This window comes from Lonchura striata, chromosome 2, assembly GCF_046129695.1.
Source record: "Lonchura striata isolate bLonStr1 chromosome 2, bLonStr1.mat, whole genome shotgun sequence".
In the NCBI taxonomy this organism is placed as follows: Eukaryota; Metazoa; Chordata; class Aves; order Passeriformes; family Estrildidae; genus Lonchura; species Lonchura striata.
Window position 1 is genome coordinate 92,468,628 of NC_134604.1, and position 8,788 is coordinate 92,477,415.

Here is an 8,788-nt window from a genome sequence, read left to right on the forward strand (position 1 = left end):
AAACAACTAAAGAGTCCAATGTCATTTTATCCTTTAACATTTATGGACATGTTTCCATTGATTTTGTAAAAAAATGTCAGTTAAAGCAATGTAATGCCATATTTCCAATATGGTTTAAATGCACCATTTTCACAATTCCAATATGGTTAAAAACTTCATGAAAGACCTTGATGAAAGATTAAGACCAGCTCCAAAGAGACACTGGAGATGAGCTCTCAAACAGATAAATCAAGACACATTTTGCTAGCTGCTATGAGATATGAAGTATTTGATGTACTTTATAAATGCTTCGCAGCTGGATGTTCCATTTCCTAGGGAGACTGTAATGACATTTTTGTAACACTCTCTAAGTTTTGTATCTTTGCTGATTGGTTGAAGTATAAACTGTGCTCTTTCTTCAGTGTAAGCAGTGTTTGGGAAAAGGCTGTATAAACTGTCTGAGGATGGCTGTTTAATGCTTCAGATGTGCTACAAGCCTAGACCATGAAAATGAGTACCATAACAGTTACAACAATCAGGATCCTGAAATTTTCCCTTTTTCTATGGTATGTGTAGTGGACACACCAATTACTTCTTTCTCCTGTTATTCTGAAATAATGCCTGGTGTGTCTTTGGCTTCAGTGTGGCAGTGGGAACATAATTTTTTGTAGGTGACCTTAACAATAACAAACATGGATGGCTTAAGGAGCAAAAGAGAAAGGCTATTCAACTTCAGTGCTTTTCCATTTGACAAAAGAGACCTGAAAAACTTTTGCAAAACTAGCATTTTAGTCGAGTGCACACCTGATTTCCCAGTGTCTCCCATCACTTTCACATCTGATTTCAAATTAGTTACAGATATTTAAATGATGGAATGCTCTGGGGAAATTAGGACCAGTGCTTTGAGCAACGATAAGTTAAAATTAAGAGAAGATTTAATTGTTTTTAGAGAGGTGAGAAAACCAGTGGGGGAAAAAAAGATATCCACGTATGGATAAAGAAAAAAATAGGGTCATCACAAAGGTCATCACATCATAAATTAAGAAAAAAAAGAAAATACTTTCATGCTTTGTGGTAGTCTTCTCCAGATTCCTAAGCACTGCCAATCTATATTTCCTCCTCTGTGTATGTACTCATTATACCCAATATGTGTTGGTCTGCTTTTGCTGCATGTATTCTCTTTGGCTGGTGGCATCAGAGATGGTGCTAGAAATATTCTGAGAGATCATTTCATCAAGAATTTACTTCCTTAAACATCTGATTCTTCACAGCTGTGCAGAGTGACTTAAAACTCCCTACAGTTACAGCGGGTGCTTTTTGTACATTTATATCACAATTATTGTGGGGTAGCCTGCGATCCCAGAAACTTGTGCCCAGCCAGCATTTCCTCCTCCTCTAAGTTCATAATTTAACCTGGAGGATGCCCAGGCCTTTGAACTGTAACCCAGCTGCCATGCCAGCCTCCATTTTTTACCTACTCTCTGAAATCACCAGAGTAACAGCAAAGTACTAGACACGGCAGAGTTCGGATCCTGGCTTCCCATTTGTAACAGCAAATTGGAGGAATTTTGCTTCAGCTCACTGCTTAGTTGATTTTCCTCTGCTTATTTCCAACCCGTTTTAACCACTAAAAGCTATTAAAGTGGAATACCTCCTTTCTTTCAACTGCTGAAGCCCATTAGATAGCCCAATTACCAGCAAAAATTTTACATTTATTGACATATTTGTACTGTGTTTCAAAGCCTTAAAGCAGAAAGATGCTGCTCCAACCATCTTTAAGAACAGTTTGGATAAAATGAGATTAATTACACTGTAAAATACATTACCCTCAGGCCATCACATAAGAAAAGTTGAGGAACTAGCCCTCCTCATAAAGCAGAAAATTCCTATTTCAAAGCAGAACACTGGTATTCAAATAGCTACATTAAGAAGGCACCACACACATTAGAGATCTGCTCCTTTTTTTCTGACCACATTTCATAACGAGGAAGTTGAGTGTGTTTACAACAGGTGACAATGCAAAGTCTGAGCACTAGAAGGCAAAGCCTTGTTTACAGACCTCTTGCTGGATGTCTTAATAAAAATACTCAAAGCTTTTCATTGATATGCACCACGTGGATTCAAGTACACAGATAAGGCAGAGTGCATTGAAAGCTGAGAACACAATAAACATTGAAGTCTGCTAACCTTACACCTAACTTGAAAATAAAAAGACACCCATAAACAAGCTCTCAGTTTTCAAGGACTGAAGTAGACAGATGTGAAAGTATCAAAACTTCAGGCTGCTCTCAACTTTTATCTGTGCAATGTACATAAGGAAGTACAGCATTTTACTAAAATCTGCAAAGTTTAAGCAAACATAATGATCAGAAGAGCAAAAGCACAAAAGTCTATGAAACAGCACTCTAGAGACCTTCATCCACAAAATATAGGTCACACTTTGTGACCTTCATTATCATCATTATTGATGAAAAGCCTTTAACATATTTTTCATCTTATGCATTATTTTTACATATTTTAAAGCCTACCAAATAAGCCTGGTGCCAGAGTTAGTCTAGCATCAGATTTCTAATATGAATAAATGATCCAGATATGCCTTTATTGAAGAATCTTTTTTAAAAAACAACTGCATGCAAATCCAGCCAAGGTGACCACAAACTACTTGAAAACAAGGCTGGAAAATTTAAATACATTTAGTACAGAGACAGTAAATATGCAAAAAATATGTTTATACTTAATTCACTTCATTTACCTTCTTGTGTAAAAGGTCAGAACTTTTTTTTCCCCAGTGTTAGGTTGCATTCATTAGGTAAGATATGCCAAATCTGAATATATTCATTTTTATTTTACTACAGGGTTTGATGGCCGTCAATTACACTATTGTCTGCAGTGATTGGAATTTGCTTTTTATTGCAAAATAATTACTATCATTTGCCTTGTATCTCTAGGGAAAACCATACTCAGTAAAGAATTTACTGAGGTTCCAGAATCAGCAGAGACTTAAAATTTCAAGACAAATTTACAGAGCATCATCCAACCAACTATGTCACAGGGGACAACTTTGTGTGTTATAAGTAGCCTGTAACTTATCGCTGCCTAGACTGCAAATGTGTTCCTTTAAAAACTCAGAAATGCTAATTGCAACTGAAAATATCTGCTTTTGTGAGTTACAGCCATACATAAAGTTAACCTTGATAAACATCATATTTATTTATATTATAGTCTAAAATAGGCATCATGAAATTAGTTTGGAAGTCTTACAGTGTTTCACTGTTAGGTAATTATTCCTAATTCACCACACTGCTAAATAACAGAGTAATGCTTGGGCATGAGATGCATTAGCAGTTCTCTCATGGGAAGCTCATACTTTGTTTAGTGTACAGCTGTCCCACTCTGGTGCAATCAGTGTGGGAAATGTCAAATGCTAACTAAATTTAAAGGTGTTGTTTGTTTTCATGGATGTCTGTGCACATACCAGAGCTTCATCAGAGCACCTCATACCTAAATGAAGCATCCTTTCTGTGTGAAACCCAGAAAAAAACTGCATTTCCATGACAAAGGTGAATCCAACATCAGAAACATTAAGAAGCATACTTCAAACACATTCACTAAATCTTATTCAAATATGGCAAGAGAAGAACAATTCTTTCTAAAGCTGTAGACAGAGTGGATTCCTTGGCAAACTTGTTATACCTATTGTATGTATTTGGTGCTAGGACAACAGCACTGTCCAACTACAACTGAAATGTTTCCTCCTAATGAAAACTGATAATGCAATGTACCATAACTTGTAATTAGAAAGCTAATATCACTACCACATGTCAGTTTCCCAATGAAACAAATGTGAGACCACATTGCTAGATAGTTTTCACCAAAACAAAAAGGTTGGTTCTGAATAGACTCTCTGTTCTCATATTAAGTACCAACAGATGCTCTTTTATATGCTAACATACATTCCATTCAAATGCACTTCAAAATTTAGTTATATTATCATTCTTTTAAACACAAACAATATTATTTCTCTCAATTCAACTTTAAATACAATATAAAGCAAATTTTCCCATTGTGAAGAAAACTGGAATTGAGTGCATCCTGCATTTTGTCTAACCAGCATTTACCCACGATTTTTGATTTTAAAGGTTTTTCTCTAGACAGAGTTAACTGAATGAGCAACAACAATATAAATACTTTTAATGTGCACAAATATTATTCCAACTGCAGCAGTAAAACATATACCAGTCTTAAAACACTTTGAGAAATAAAACACTGTATTTCTGGGAGCCAAACACAGAGGTATGTTAAGTGAATAATAAAAACACATTTGTGTGTACTAATTGGATAATGACATATATTGCTTTGACTGTCAGTTACCACTGTGCCTTTAAAAGTTCCTTTTGTTAAGCATGTAATTTCACTGTTAAAAATGAATAAAAACCTCTGCAACTACTTCAAGACAGCCTTGCATACAGTACAGATCTCATGTCAATTTTACTTTGAAAATAATCTTCATTGTAAGACTTCACACATTACATTCTCATTTCCTTTTATCTGCCTTGGATACATTCTGGTCTGGTGGGGGGGGTGGGTATGTTAAACTTTTCTAAACCTTTGGGTAAGTTGTAAGGAGAACAATACACCTGGTATTAATCTGTTCCTTATTTCAGTTAAAAAGAGCCTGGCTTGCAGAGTGTGGGTTACAATCCCTTCCACTGTAAGAAAGCCTTTTGCAAAGCTGCTTCCGACTTGTCGCCAAGACACGCTCAGTCCTCCCTGCCACCAAAATCCACAAGTAATGGCACAGTTTTGACCAGCTGTCGTGTCTCACCATGCATCTCCTTGGGCACTCTGACGAGTGGCTTTAGTATTAATTCTGTAATCCAGGCAGGAAGACTAGTCAAAATTCAGCTCAATCTTTAAGCAATCTCTCAGCTCAGCGTTGGTGAGGCTGATCAAGACTGCATCTTACACATAAACAGATTCCAAACCAGCATTTTTACATGTCTGTGTCTGCATGCAAATTTGTCACCACTCAGAGCTCAACACTATCAAAGCTATCAACAATTTAAAAGCATAAACTGATGGAGAGGAGCGGGAAGGAGGTAATTTCAAGTACTCAGATTGAAGTTTATCCTCCACTCCCCCCAGGCTGAGGCAAAGAAAAATAGTCACTACAGACAGGACATGCTCCCAGAGTTTTCTGCCAGTCTCTTGCCTTTCCTCACACAGCCTATCTGGGGAGCAACCTCTAGCCATACCAAGACCTTTAGCATCGAGTCACAAAACACAGAACGAGGTTCCCAATTCAACAAGAACCAGTGCCGAATCAAACCTCCAAAGTCTCACCCGGCCAAGTAGAAAAAAACACCGAACCCCGAAGCAACATTTCCAAGAGCCCCTCACAGAGCACTTGGAAACCCTCACTTTTTGCCCCTCACGTCCTCCTCCAGCCCCCGCTCGGCTCCAAAGTGGCTGAGCCCACGCCATCCTCCCAGGGGCTGGGAGCCCGTTTCCCCAGCAGCGCTTGGAAAATTCCCAGGCAAGTTGTCCCGGCGCACGCCTTTCCTTACCCTGAGGAAGGGCAGGCAGGCTGCCTCCCCGCGCTCTGCGGTCCGGCTGCGTGCAGGGCGCACAGTGATGGAGAGCAGGCAACTCTTCAGTGATAATCAGCGCTGAGAGGCTGCTCCTGTGAATAGTGTACATCCTGTAGCAGCAGGCTCTGTTTCTAGCAGCTGGCAGCAGCTTTCGCAGGAGCAGTGATGAGCACAGCTTGAGATCTTCCACAATTAACCAAATATTGTATAGCGGCAACAAATCAACAACTAAAACCCTGCTCGCAAATAAAAGCAAAGTACAATTTCAGATGGGAGCTGAAAGCTTAAGTCACCGAATGCTACATCTCTTCTTCAAGACTATTCCAGCAAGCTCCTTCTGCTATTTTTACTGTACCATAATGCACTAGGTCTGGCTTTTACCCTATTGAAAGAACATGAATATATTATTATCCACACAAAAGAGCAGGTTATTGTTTATGAATTACCAGCCTTCCCAGCAACAAAGGCTATTTTCATAAGAAAACTCAATTTCATTTTAGCTCCAATTTGATTACCAGCTGAAGAAAAGCAGCCCTGCGCCTAAACCTCAAAGGATTTTTATTCATACCATTGAATGGGCTTTATTGCTTCCTTTTCAAAACTGATGTAGAAAGCTTTTAGAGTAAAACATTGACAAAAAATTATTGCGCTGCTATTTTGTGCAATAACAGAGCTGAAGAGGGGCAATGATTTCTCAGTCATCCTTCACTGTACTTCAGAACAGTAAAGGCTGGAATTAATGACAGACCATAGAGAGGAGCTAAGCCAAGGTCTCACAATGCATGTCAAATCTAAATGATCACTATACATTGAAAAGACCCAAAAAAGCCTGCAGCTGATTGATTCATGGCTTTCACAAGAAAGACAGGCTTGAAGAGTTTATTGCACCACAATTTACTCTGAATTATCATAAAAATGAATGTAGAGGCTGAATGTCACCCCGGCACACTCCAAAAACACACATCCAGGGACAAAGTTCACCCAGGAATTATAGCAGTGCTGTTCATGCTACTATAGTTAAGGGTCTGTCACTTTTCTCCTATTATAGGGGGTTTTAGCTCAGCTGTAAAGCTGTGCTCCAGAATAAAACTTGGCACAAAGGTCTCATTTTGAGGGAATATAATTTTTTTAAACAAATGAAAAAAAACCCCAAACCTTCCTGCCTGTTTTTAAGTTAAACATTTCTAAAAGCTGCTTGCTAATTTCTGAGGCTTTTAACAAATTGTATAACTCCAAATTTGGTTTAGGAATTGAATGATTTTTCTTTCTTCAAGAAATAAAAATTAAGCTGTCAGACCATAAAGGGCATAAATTGGTTTTGCTGTATTGGATAGAAAGATTTTTAAATTATTTATTTTTTAAAATGTTTTGTAGGATATGTATAATAGAAGAGTAGAATTGAACTGCCAGTGCATGGACTTTGCCAGAGACACCCGGATGCCACATTATGAGAGCAGCCTCTGTACTACTACAATTTGAATTGGTTCAGTCACTAAATTAAGTCTCCACAAAAATTCACATACAGTAGATTGGAATGACTCAAATGCAGAAAATTTAAGGCTAATAATTCTGAGACAATTTCTGTCTTTTCATAGCTACTGTAAAAATGCCATTAATTCAGTTTCATCTTTCATCTGTTTGACATCAACTTTTGAAAAGCTAAAGTGGAAAATAAACTGTAGTTGCTACCATAGGGCCCATTTGGGGCTCTTTGTCTAACACAAAACTTTGAAAAAAACCCAAAACTGTATTAGTTTTACAAGCAAACCAGTAAGTCTTGGTCCATGCTGTGTTTATACTTTTTAGTTCATTATGCATTTTTTATCATCACCTCTCCTGAACAGAGATTCACATTTCAGGCATTCCTCTTAATCTCATGTAGATTTCAGGGGGAGAGAGGTTATCTTTAGGTTTTGGTGGAGTCCCTACCCCAACCTGGAATTTCAGAATAATCTGAACTTCCTTTCTGGTTCTCTTTAAGAATGGGCACGGCTCACACTGAGAAGCTGAAAGGCTTAAGCTCTGGGTAAAGGCAGATGCTGCTCCTGAGGTTCATCTCTAGGTCCAAAAAGGGTTGGGTTCTTAATGCTCATTGCAATGAGTCAGAGTTTCTGTACTGGGATGGTCTGGCTGCAAAAGTCCTTTGTGAATTGCAGTTAAGATAAAAAAAAAAAATAACCTGTTCTTGTACATTTTATCATGGAGTAGTCTCACTGAAAAATATATGGAGAGTTTATAATAGCAAAGAATCCTAAAAATCCCTCCTTCAGTGCCAGAAAGAAAGAGCACGTGCATAAAAACAACTGATTTTTTTAGGGAAATATTGCAGTTTGGTTTTTACAGCTATTTCTGACAGTCGGGTAGCTCGCTATGAAATTCAGTGTACATACAGACCACTGTCAGCTCACAGGAGCTGAGTACAAAGGAGCGTTTCAAAATTTCATCATACAGCTTGCTACACAGTCTCATCTTACTCACATCTTCAAGTGTTTTCATTATTTCATTTTATGCTTTTATTGTGTTTAAACTTTTCTAAAGAGTTGGTGGTGATGGCTATGCATTCACTCGAGACAAAACCAAACTCTGGCAAACTGATGTGGAAACTGAAAAAATTTGCATTGAAACCAAGGAAAGGAAAAAAAAAACCTGAAAATGGGAGGAAAAAAGAGAATGGCATAAACCACAGACCATGAAAAATTACTCAGTTGTCAAATTCAAGAAGTTCTAATTCCACAGTAATTTAACACCTATAAAACATTGAGAACATTGTATGCTTGTGTAGGTGTGTCCAAGTAAAGACAGGATGGCTACAACCACTTACATTCTGAAAAATAATTTGTTTTTTTTTTAAGGTAAGTATACTGTTACTAGCAAAATCTATTTTCTACAGAGAGCAATTCCAGTTCCTACTCACAAGGTTTGTTGGCACATGAAGGCAGTAAGAGCACCTCGTACAATACCACTGCCCTGGCACACAATTTTTAACCACAAAATCAGTTATTCTTGACACTATTCCTGGGTGAAAAAACTACTGAAGACCAGAAGAGTATTGAGCACAAAGAGATCTCATACTGTTGTGTATTTAAATATGTGTGCACACACATGCAGACTATAAAAGTGGTCTCCATATCTACCTGCAGACAAAATCTATCTGGTTTTGCAGCACTCTCATATTTTTTGTGTAACCATTATATGCAGCCACATGCACGTGCACATTT

General features: G+C 37.9%; 1 long non-coding RNA gene across 1 annotated transcript in view; it reads right to left on the reverse strand.

Annotated features, from left to right (window-relative positions):
* LOC144245949 (uncharacterized) overlaps positions 1 to 5,871 on the reverse strand; it is a 373,861-nt gene extending 367,990 nt beyond the window's left edge. The window contains exon 1 of the long non-coding RNA XR_013339521.1: positions 5,547 to 5,871. This is a non-coding gene — a long non-coding RNA (uncharacterized LOC144245949). The remainder of the gene's footprint in view (positions 1 to 5,546) is intronic.
* Between the last annotated feature and the right edge of the window lie 2,917 nt (positions 5,872 to 8,788).